Below are 13291 nucleotides of genomic sequence, written 5' to 3'. Positions count from 1 at the left end.
TTATTTTTTATAGACTATGAATATATTTTTTTATAAATATTCAATTTAACCCACTGCGTTTGTTGCACTATAACAGTGCTGTAATTCTATAATGGTAATTATACTTAAGAATATCCTTATCCGGAAGACGGTTTGCGCTATGATTCTCTTCCTTTCTATTGATACCTTCATCACGTATCACGTCTAGTTAGCTCCCAATGCAAGTCCATTGTGCGTTACGTCTTATTTTTGCGTTTTCATTGTTTGTTGTTGCCATTGGTTGGTTTATTGTTTATTGTTGATGACTCCTCCGTTGTACGGTTCGCGAGCGTTGACAATATTCCTGGCACTCGCGTTAGTGAGATTGTCGGGAAACCGGAAGTGCACCATCACAATAGACGGCTTCCGATCCGATTGGATGAACACAATTCTGCGTGTTTTCCCGCACACCTTCCATTGCCTTTGCACTTAGCGTTTCGATAATATTGTCGACTCCATTAAAAACCTTTGTCGATCTCTGCATGTATTATAGTTGCAATATGATTATTATTGTATAACGATTATTCTCATAAATGTGAATCTTATTTTCGAATTCGTTTTACACACAAATAATAAGGTCTCGACTTTCTACGCTAAGCTTGCCATGGCTCCAAATGTTCACACCAACAAACTGAGATAATTTATGTTTAATATCAGGGCATTTTTCGAAAATTATATTAATACTTTAGCTTGACTGTTAAGTTTTATATATTAAAAGTACTCAATAGAACAAAAAAGGTGATAAAATATTTTTGTTTATAATTTTTTAATATACAAATTTAGCTAAAATAAATATTTTTACCTTTGCAATAACAATACCGCTAAAATTTTTATTTTTGATTGTAAGATTATCAATAGAATGTATTTATTGTGATTGAAAATTTTGGGTAAAAAAATAAATAAAATTTAAATAAAAGCTTCACGTTCTTAACCAGACGTTAAAAATACCTTGAGATATACTATCAATACGAATCCCCAAATTACAAAAAGTAAGCTATCGTTTGTAATAAAAAAAAAACATGTCTGCAATTCTGGCAAAGCAAGCGTCTATTGCGGGTTAATACCTTTTTGTTATATTGTTATCATGTTAACCACATATTGATCATCATTTTGTATGTAAATAAATAAATAATTTTGAAACAATACGTTTATCATCTTATAGCAGTGTTTTTAGTCCAGTTGCGTGGTTTTTGGTCAACAAATCGAGGTATTACAGATAATTTGTAAGTTTAAACTCATCAAACTCTTTTTTTTTTTTCAAAGTTATAATATTTTTATCACGATTCTGACACTAACTATTTTTTTCGATTTTGTGGCTTGGCAAATTTTTGCATAACACCGTCCATATTTTATCATTAGATAAAATATACATAGGTCCGAGCTTTGTAGAACCGGAGTACGATTTGGGATCGTAAAGTTACTACTATGAAGGTATTAAAGTGCTGCGCATCCTTATTTTTCGCCATCTTGCTTCTGTTTACCTATATTATAGTAAACAGAAGTAAACAGAAGCAAGCTACCTTGTGCAGGTGTAGTAAGTCATAAACATAATGCTTCGAATAATTAAACCTGTTAAGCTTACCCCTCCCTCCATCCCTTCTACTTTTTTCATTAATTCTCAAACAGAATATTTTCATTTAATCAGTATATATATATTGTATTTAATCAGTTCATATTTTTATTTAATCAGTGCATGTTTATCCTAATCAGTGCATGTGCTTATTAAAATGCACGTCGTGTTGGTTTTATATTTTTGTGCAACAACTATGGTGAAGATGTATAGTGGGTTTTGCATGTTGGTTTGCATGTTATTATTATTATTATTATGGATAACTTATATAGCGCCATTTTCGTAATAAAATACCTCAAGGGCGCTTTACATAGTGATTCTTTTGTAAAATTAATTTAATTGAAGCTTTTAAATTTGTAATTTAATTAAAACAATTTATTTTGCTGTCACGTGCTACGGATTTATTCAAATGATTTAGAGAACAAGTGGGTTTTAAGTTTTTTCCGAAACATCACTTCACTTTCACAGCCTCGCACCTCTGCTGGGAGAGCATTCCATACCATAGGGCCTGCGACCGCAAATGCGCGTTCACTCAATTTAGTGCGCTGTTTGCGTAGAGGTATAATAACTTTTACTCTCGCCGTAGACGTAGCTGATCTAAGCGTGAGACGCCTGTCAGCTAGTTCATCTGGAATGCATAGTTCCCTTAGATATTCCGGAGCAAAGTTGTGCAGTGACTTATACATAAGCCAACAGAGTTTGTATTCGACCCTCTGTGGAAAACGTAGCCAGTGTAGTTCCCGAAGTAGTGGAGTGATATGACCGAACTTAGAGATTCCGAAAATAAGTCTCGCTGCGGCATTCAATACAGATTGTAGGCGAGTCATTTTGTTCATTGGTAGACCTGCATAGATACCATTACAATAATCTACTCTAGACACTACAAACGCATTTATTAATTGACGGGCGGCATCGGTTTGCATGTTGGTTTAATTGGTGTCCTGACGAAGATACGGGTACGTCTCGAAACCGGTAGACATAGAAAAGTTGGTAAGTGATTAAATACAAATATTTTATAACATTTATTAGAATGCTTCGTCTTAAAACAGACTACAAAGACAACAAAATAAAATATTAAAGTTAGTATATGACCTTCCCTATTTAACTGCAACTAGAGAACTTTTTAAACAAACTAAGCAATTAAATATAACTGAACTCTTTCAACTAGAATCATTAAAATTTATCCATAAATTAGCCACTAATGTAATTGTAGACGAAGAACTAAAACTAATAAAAAATTGTAGTCAACATGGACATAATACGAGAATATCAGACAAATACCATATACAACTTTCTAAAACAAGACAAGGACAATCAAGACTAATGAACCAGGGACTGAAATTATACAATAAACTACCAGACAAAACTAAACAAAAGACTCAGACAAACTTTACAAAAGATGTAAAAAATATTATTTTGAACAACAGAGTATAAATGAAAAATGTATATATTATTTTATGTAAAATGAATGTTATAATCCGTAAGGGTTTATAAATAAATTTTTCAAATAAAAAAAAAAAAAAATAAATAAAAAAATAGATAGCAAGATGTGATAATATGTGAAACTGGACTTGTAAGTGATCCGAGGTTCACGAAAATCTATTTAGTTAGTATTGTTTGGTTTTTCTTTGCCATAAATTTTAGATTTTATTCACGTAATTCTGCTTTCTGCTTATTTCGGAGGTCACAAAATGTTTTGTTCTATTGATAAACCGATTGATTTTCTAAGAAAATATTTTGCACTGAGTTTTACTTTAAGCACTAAGTATCTGCTTTAATACATACTTGGCATCGTTTATCCTTCTAACACATTATTATTCGAGTGTAAATGCCACGCCTTATAAGTATTATAATAAAATATCCACTATTTACTAAGCTAAGAAGATATCCACTATTTTCTACAATGTTCGTTAACCTTTTACCTACTCATATTTTCAAAGCTATTTTCAAAACGCTTTGTATGTAATCTTTGTAATTTTAATGCAATGGAAGAACTTCCGCGATCTATGGCTCTATTGGTTACTTGATAGAAAAAATCGAAATAACAAATATTTTATAAAGTTTCTTGTGTGTTATGGCTAAAAGGCTAAACGAAATCGTGAATTCCAAATACTGTGACAGGCGCCGTGACACAGTTGGGCAGACGGCTAACTGTGAAGCTGGCGTCGCGGGTTAGATTTCCGCCAGTTGCAAGAGAGATATCTAAGAGAGATTTTTTTCTCAATTGGTCTGGGTGTTGTGGTATGATATGTACCCTCTATCCCACCTGCCGACACCGGGTTATTCCTTTAAAAAAAAAAAAAAACTCAAATATAGTTAACCAAATGAACGTTTTCTGTAGGTATTCCTACTAATGTCGTGCCTTTAATTATTCAGCTTAGTTGAAACATTTGAATTACGCCCACGTACGTGATTATGTTTTTTTAGAATAATTCAACAAATACTATTTGGCAAAACTCTATTAAGTATTTTTTTATTTAAAAAAAAATAATTAATGGTTATATCACTAAATTGTATTATTGTCAATGGTACCTCGTTGCTATATATACCATTTTATGTTTAAACTAATCTGTTTTTCTTTTGTATGGTATATGTAATGTTTCGGAAGAAACTTAAAACCCACTTGTTCTCTAAAGCATTTGAATAAATCCTTATCGTGGGGTGACAAAGTACATTGTTTATCTTAAATTTAAAAAAATAAAATTATATCTTTATATAATCACTTTGTAAAGCGCCCTTGGGGTATTATAACACGAAAATGGCGCTTTATATGTTATCTATAATAATAATAATGCTTATGATTGTTTTAATCCCAAGAAACCGAATGATCTGCGATATTCATAATTTGTCTATTTTACATAGTTTCTATTACTCGGTGGTTATAAAGAATTTAGAACATTAATTCGTATATATTTAACGTTATTTCCGTTTAATTCGGTGCTTAATCGTCGAACTTGGCTAAAATACCGTAACATCATCAGATGAATAGTATTTGAACGGCCAGACGGAAGACGACACTAGATAGTTAGATAGCCCTTGAGGTATTATATTACGAAAATGGCTATATATAAGTTATCCATAATTATTATTATTATTAGAACAGTCGGGTGTCTGATGTCTAGTTAGTGAACACAATGCTATCATGTAACTGCATCCTCGTATCCGAGATCCGAGATGGTTGTGATAAGGAAGAGGATAGGATTATGGGCGAACGGTCCACGTATCGCAACACATCGTTATAAATAATAATATCTACATCGTTTCGTGACCATATTAACCCTCCCTCCCCGGTGACGAGTAGCTAGTACACAGTACACATTGCGTCTAATAACTATAATATTTTCATAAATACAATAAATATTGGGTTTAGATTTTCAGTATTCCTCCATTACACATTTGCGTATCGACTGAAATAATTTGTTAGTAAATAATAAGTACTTATTAGGCACACAAAAAATCATCGGAAATCGGGAATAAAATACAAATATCATCAAAAGTATCACAGTATACCAATAACACCTTAAGTTACACGTCCATTACATCTCCAGTCACGTAGTCCAGTACTAGCTACTTAGTAGCTCTCGGGAAGTTGGCGCGGGTGCACGTTTCGCCTGAGTCGTTAGACATACCCAATGGTTTTTTCATGTTTTCAGCAGTTAGATTTTAAATATTATCATCTGAATTAAATTACGGTTTTTTAATTGAATCGGCATTCACTTCGTAACACTTCATAACAAATTATTATGAAAATAAAACTTTGTTATCAGAGAGTTTTATATCACCCGTCGATGGGAGGAGTGCTCTCCCGAAACTATGGTTGTGTTCTTGTAAAAATAATAAAATTGTGTAACACTGATAACAAAGTTTTATTTTCATAATAATTTAAATTACGGTTAATTAAAGCCATTCACTATAAATATTCCATTTTTCCCTTTTTAAATCTTATATTTTTTTAATGTGTAGTGACTACACAGCACCGTAACGCGCGGGTGTTTTTAGGACAGTAAGGGAAAGGTTAAACTTTAATCAGTGCCTGCCTACCGAAGTCAAATTATCATCATCATTTCCCCATCCGCAGTAAGTCTTGTATAGGGCACCGCACTTGTACTCCAATTGCAGCATATTTGGATCGTTTTTGTAACTTGGAAGGAAAGATAATCAGTCTCACGCTTCGAGTGCATTGGTATTGTGTGTTTTCTCCTTATCTTTTTAACTAGTACGTAATGCTTAATACCAATTTTAGCTTATGTGCTAATTAACCTAACATAAAAATGAACTGATTTGCAAATTAGATTAGATTATTTTTATTTATTATATTTTTTTTTTTGCATTTTACAATAGATATACACAAGTTATAAATACAAAATACACTATTACAAAAATCCCACAATGGCATGTCCTGTGCGTGGGTATGCATTTTATTTTAAATTTCAATGAAAGCTACTGAAAGAATACGATAGATATCAAAAAGGTGCTAATTAGAACACATTTTTTTTGTCAATAAGTATGAGCAAATTACAATAAAAGTATTTGCTATTCATTAAAAAAATAAATTATTTAAATCTGCTTTTTTTATCCTTAATTTCAACAAAAATTCGCATAGAAACTAATTCAAATAATTAACCTCAGTCATATTGTCCTTATGAAATGCATTGAACAATTTCGGAGCTATGAAAAATGAGCGTCTGCCCGAGTCTGGATTTACAATAAGGTATTTCAAGTAAACTATGCAATCTTTGACCAGATTTCTGTATATTCATATTGTATACCGTACCTCCGTCCGTATGCCACTTATGCAGTATCACGTACCGTAACATGCAGATTCCATAGCTGTTCTGTTATTCAAGTGCCAAGGTCAAGAACTTATCTTTATACTACCGTATTTGAGCACAGTACTTACTCTTATTTACTTAATTAATACATTCAATAAACATACAATCCCCTACCCATACATTAGCGTTTATATCATCAAGTAGCATGGGGACATTAGCATTTTAGCCTTTGATTTGTGTGAATTTCCGACCCAATAACAAACGCAATAGTTTGATCTTACACTTGTTATCTCGACGTCATATAATCGAATTCAACCCATAATGACGCCGAAAATTCACTCCGCGTTTCTTACTTAATTAAAATATAAAATAGTTCTCATTCATATTAAAAATAGGCTTCTGTGGTAAAAAGTGGCCACTTCAAATTGATTATAAACTCAAATAAATCGTAAATAAAGCAAAAAATGCTCTCGTCAATGTGATTTTCATATGACTTTTGACAATAACCAAGACAGTATGCTTAACTTTCGTCTGTATTTATCTACCGAGGTTATTACAAAGCCGGCTCTTTTGACATCTCGGTACGTTCACCATGGAAGATAGTAAAAAAGGTGGAAAAAATATAACAACTTTATGATAGCAATGTTTTTACAGCTAGATGTTCTTGTATGTTAATATGACAGCATCTAGCCACTGCGTCTAGCCGTTCGGATTAAAAACTGACAGTCATGTCAGAATTTGATTCGACTTCAAAATAAGCTTATTCCTCTCTCGTATTTTAAATAGGCTTTTAAGAAAAAAACTGGCCACCTCAGAACTTGACAGCTTGCCCACCACACCGCATCTGAGGACATAAGTCTTCTCGGCGGTGCCCATATACACGGAAAAGTTGCTCGTTGCCGAACGAGAAAAGCTGCCCGAAGGAGCTCTCTGTAATCTGTTAGCCTTAGCATCTTTGTGCTGAAAAAATGCCACCTCATAACTATTAAAGAAATATATACATTTAACTTAAAGGAAAAATTGCTCGGTTAAACAAAATTTTCGTCACTTTTAATGAGTAGATTTGTGTACCGTGGGGTACTAGACCCGTCGGTACATACCGATCTACCTACCTCAAAAATAGAGCGTCGGTATTGTATCTTTGTATTCTCTCGGGAGAATTTATCCTTAACAATGACGTCATAGTGAAGGTATGTCACTTTATTGCGTAGATATGTGTACCGTGGCGTACGCATTCCCTTGGTATAAAGGGTGTTTATTAAACACTGTCACATCCGAAACCACGATGATCAGTATGAGCAAGAAGACATATTGGCACATTAAAATAATGTTTTAGAACAAATAAAATTTTAAACAATCAAATATTTTTAAAAAGCAAATAGTTGCTTACTTCGGTAGGGGTGAAACGAGGGGGGGGGGGAATGGGGGAGTCTGATACTGATACTGCGCCGCGCTCCCCTCACTTCTCCCCTGCAGAAGTAAGCACTTATTTGTTTTTTTTAAATAGTATGTATTAAAAAAAAAAAAAATTGTTCTAAATATGTTTTTAAATATTCTAATATGTTTTTTTGCCAATACTGATCATCGTGGTTTCGGATGTGACAGGGTTTAAAGAACACCTTGTATATATCAATGTACCTTTCCAAAACTTGAAGGTTGAAAGTAGTGTATCTTCGTAATCGCTACGGAGAATATATCTTTAACTGTACCGTCATGATGAAGGTATGAAGTCCTTAATTTCCCCTTTGTAATTGTGGCCCTGAAGTCGATCTGAAATTGTAGTTATTATTTGAAAGTGATTAATAACCAAGTTAATATTCATGTACAACAAATGGCTACATAATATATGGACTGTGGGTCTAGTACGGGATAATTTAAATGAATTTAAATGTTCGCCATTGTTATGTTTTGAATGTCATTTAAACGTAAAAACAGCCGCATATGTTTTTGGTCGCTTACGTACGAATGATGTTCATAACGATAGCGAACCTATTTCTTTTGAAATTCTAGAATAGTGATAAACCCCTTAAATGTTTTCACAAGAATTTTCTCATAACGTAAATTATTTCGCGATTAAAGATTGGTTTGGGGTGAATTTTACGAATGGAAATATTATCTTTAAATTTACAAAAGTTATTATAACATGAATAGGACAACTAAACACGCGATTCTGCTTTCAATATAATTAACTATCGGGTTGCCTTTGTGATTTTTTCCTGAATAAATTAACTTTAAATGTCAATTATTTACTAAAATAATGTTTTGTGATTGTGAGCAAGGTTTGCTTTCGAATTCTAATAAAGGGTAACACATCAATTAATTACTTTTCTGGTGCAAAACGTTATTCTTATCCCCGTTAACTAATCAATATCAATCCAAACATTTCTATGATATAAAAAACATTCAGTTTTAACTTTTTGATATTTGTAGAACAACTTTGTGAATCATTGTTTTATTTTCGAGAGATAATTAAAATGACTTTGTTTTATGAACCACTTTATTTATTGACACAACCGACTAGTTTCGGCAACAACACGGAGTTATTAAATAACCCCGAAGAGTCGAAACTATTTGGTTGTGTCGAAAAATAAAGTGGTTCATAAAACAAAGTTATTTTACTCAATTTTATTAAATTTTTGTATAAACCACTTACCGACTTTTCAGTAGCTTGTTACTTGACCTAATGTCTGCGCAGTAGTAAAATATGTGAGCTGTATTAATATTATTTTCTTTTTTATTTATTTTTTCTTACTATTGTTTATGTATACAGGGTGTTCTTTAAACCCTGTCACATCCGGAACCACGATGATCAGTGTGGGCAAGAAGACATATAAGCATATTAAAAAATATATTTAGAACGAACAATTTTTTTTTTAAAGAAAATATTAAAAAAACAAATGGTTGCGTACTTCTGCAGGGGAGAAGCGAGGGGAGCGCCGCCGCGTGGTAGACGGTATATCAGACTCCCCCCTCCTCGTTTCTCCCCTGTAGAAGTAAGCAACCATTTGTTTTTTTAATATTTTATTTTTGTAAATTTTATTTGTTTTAAAAAATTTTAATGTGCCAATATGTCTTCTTGCTCATACTGATCATCATGGTTTCGGATGTGACAAGGTTTAAAGAACATCCTGTATTTATCTGTGTGGATTTAAGTATGAACATGTATTATTTTATGTAAATGAATGCCTCGATACGGGTTGTGCCCAGTGAGGTATTCATATTTAAAAACAAAAGTGTTATGTAAAACGTGAAATAAAAATAAGTGTCTACCGGTTTCGAGACGTGCGTAGTTATTTTATTTACACTTAAGCGACGGTGGATTGAATAGAAGCACTAAAGACTTGAGAGATCTTTCTTAGGGACTCTTTGTTTAAATAATTTAACATACGCTGGTGATAATCTTCCATATAAATATAATTGTGCTACATTCATGAAAGCTTAATACTATTCTGGATAATTAATTCAGGTGGGTATTATACTAAGCTTATACAGCAATATTTTACTACCTAATTGATTTTAGTCGTATTTCCTTTCAAATGCAACGCATATGGAAGTTCCTTCAAGCGCAATATATGCGACTGCCACAATAGTGGACACTGATTTATGTTAATGTCGTTATCGAACCTAAAATCCTTTATACAATATTTCCGCTATAAATGCAATGAAGTTATGAAATATCGATGTGTAATATACGTTTTACTAAAGTAGATCAGTCGAGAGCAAGGTTGAATTTTTTTTAAATAAAAATAGCATAACTTTTATCATGTATGCATACACCGTCAGTTTTATTATTATTTTTACAAAGCAAAGTATGTATTGTACTAGGAGATTCTTGTTTAGCGAATTTTATAATAACTTTTTTCGTATTGAATGTAATCCAGTATATATGCTTATAGGGTGTATACTCAGCTGGACAATTCTCTGAAAGTCATGAACAGTTTCAATACAATATTTAAGGTCAATATAGCCAGGTGGATTGCTGCATGAATGATGAAATCAGGCGAGAGTGTAAATCTGAGTCAAGTATAATCGATAAGATTAAGAAAGGGTATCTGAAATGGTTTGGTCGTGTAGAACAAATGGACGTCGAAAAAATGGCAAAACAAGTATATATGCTGAAAATGAACGGAAACGTGAGACGAGGACGACCAAGGAAGACGTGGCATGATCAGGTAAACCAAAATCTTATGTCTGGTCATGTCAAAAGCAAACAGAACCGAAGCGTATGTATGACAAGATGTATGAATGTGGAAGAGGCCAGGATAGACGTGTGTGGCGGTCCATTCTCTTTGTCTACCCCTACGGGGAAATGGCATGATGGTAGTATAGTATAGTAAGGATTGCTGCACAGAAGTACCTACAAAAAGGTTTGTGACTTACTCCACGTTGCGCAGTGAACCAAATATAAATATATTATTTTTGTCTTTTGTCTTTTGATGCTTACTATATAATATAATTTACTATTGTAATTTTTCTTCCGTGTATATCTGTATGTTCCGTTAATTTTGCAACGAGTAAATTCATAATTTGTCAACCTTAGAACAGGCTCATGTCCAGTTGGGCGGCAAATTGTGACTTGCAAATGTAAAATAAAATTTGCATCTTTAAAGATATTGTTTGGTTTTTGTTTTTTTTTTCTCTTAAATATAAATGTAAATTGTTAATATGAAACTAACATCTATATGTGACCATAAACTTTATTTTATCGGACGTCGTATTCAATGCACATTATCTACTTGTCGTCTAGATATTCATTCATATTATTCATACCTATTCTTGATATCAACTATTTGTGCACGTTTTTAATACAATTTATTCAATTATTAATCACTTGTCAAAAGTGTCTCTAAATTCAATTTTTTGTTTAGTTTTTCAGGGATTCGAAAATAACCGTGTTAGAAATTGAGAATCAATTTTTGGAACTGAAAAACGGAAACCTCCAGCCTGTGATCCGATCTTGCATTGCACACGAGATTAATTTTAACTCCTTATTGACAGGAGACTATTGAATTTAGCAGGAATCAAATTTTCCTTTAAGCGGCTTCCGCACTCCCGAACTATCATTTTGTAACTAGTTGTTAACCATTATTTAAACCGTAGCTTCTGAACCATCGTAAATATGTAATAGCACTGACGATAAGCTATATAGTAGTAACTGCATACGGGTTATAACTAATTTGATACCTTCACTTATCGTTGCGGGTTCAATTTAAGTGGAAGATCATCAGTTCGCTGGTAAACTGACATCCGTTTACAGAGAAATCAGACAACAAATCTCGCGTTTAATTTTACTTAACCAATTGCTGGGTCAGCGGTCAACTCTACGCTTTCCGGACTCCGGGCCAAGACCAGTACCTTTCCACTTTGTTATGATCAGAGTCCGTATTCTAATGGGAACTTTATCTTCAATTTTTAAAAAATAATTTATCTTTATTTTTTATCTTCAGTTTTGTCTACAAAGTAAAATAAAGTTTTCTGTATAAAAAATATAATATGTTAACATATTTTTTTCTAAACATGTTCAATTACAGGTTACCAACGAAGATGCTTTGAAATTTCATACAAATATACATATTTTTGTACATAAATATCGATGGTAGTTTACACCGTCTCGATATGTAACGATGAAGGTAGCGTTTGTAATTGCCCCCCTGTACCACGTTTGCCTTCTGTAAATCAATATTTTATCGATGTTGTTTCTACAAAATTATTACTCTGCAAATTTTTTGTTTCCACTAGTATTTCACCATTTTTTTCTACCAGTATACCTATGAGAATAGGGAAATATCACATACCGCCAATATCGATAAAAATATATGAAATGGATTTAAAAAAAATATTGTATTTTCAAAATCAACATGGATATTGTGGAGAAATTTTTTTTCACATAACTTTAAAAAAGAAATTATAAAAAAATCTGCCCCTAGAAAAACGTGACATGTTTGGCATTTGGATTTTGTGAAGTCCAGATTCGTGTCTATTGTATATTTTTTTTTTCGGTTTCAAACAAAGTCCAAAATAAACATGAATCGTGACGTATTAGGGGCGTGGCCAATGAAATGACCGTTTTCGCGGAAGTTCAAAATTTAAAAATATTTTTTATGTTACTAATAAAATGTTTTTTTTTTACTCTACAGTATTTTGTAGGCCCTTATTACTTTAACATTTAAAAATACATATTCCCTATTCAAAATACACATGAATCTAAAAAATAATTTAATATGTTATATAATTCATATTTTTTAAATTAATTTGCGTTCTTATAATTTTCAAATATTATTTTCTGTTTGCAAAATATTTATTTTTGTAAATAGCCGTGTTAAAAAATAAATTGTAGTAGATTGGGGTTCAAAATTTCAAACCTCGAACCTTTAATGCGTTAGTCCGCGAAACTACTGCAGGACCAAAAACCGTCTCTTGAAACTTTAATTTCACAAATCACATCTTGCACTGAAAAAAATGTAGGCATACCTAAAAATGTAGCTTGCAAATTTAATACTCGAACACAACGCATATAAGTACTTAAATATAAAAAAAACTTGATATTATTGTGTTTTTTTAAAACTTATTTATTTTAGATATTAATCACTGTTTTAGTTTACTAGAATTTGAGCACTGACGAACTTAGTTCTGGCTCTCGTTCCAGCAATTACTATATTGTTATAACAAACCACTGGAGCATATCTGATGGAGAAAATAGTTTAGCAGGCTATATGTATCTATCTTTATTGTGAGTGACGATAACCTAATCTGTGTGAGTTATACTTTTTATAAAACTGAAAATGCCGACATTTTTTGCATAACGAATAATTAAAGGCGGCATCGCGGATAATAGCGAAGTTTTTTGTTAGTAGTTTTTAGTATTGAATATTTATTCTTTTATTAGTTTATTTACTGTCTAAATCCCACAGTCTTTAAAATACAAGGCAGT

Source organism: Micrasema longulum, unplaced genomic scaffold (assembly GCF_059751315.1).
Source record: "Micrasema longulum isolate JH-2025_06_02 unplaced genomic scaffold, ASM5975131v1 h1tg002109l, whole genome shotgun sequence".
NCBI classification, from domain to species: Eukaryota; Metazoa; Arthropoda; class Insecta; order Trichoptera; family Brachycentridae; genus Micrasema; species Micrasema longulum.
The sequence above is the reverse complement of the archived record's forward strand: the minus strand, read 5'-3'. Positions refer to the sequence as shown.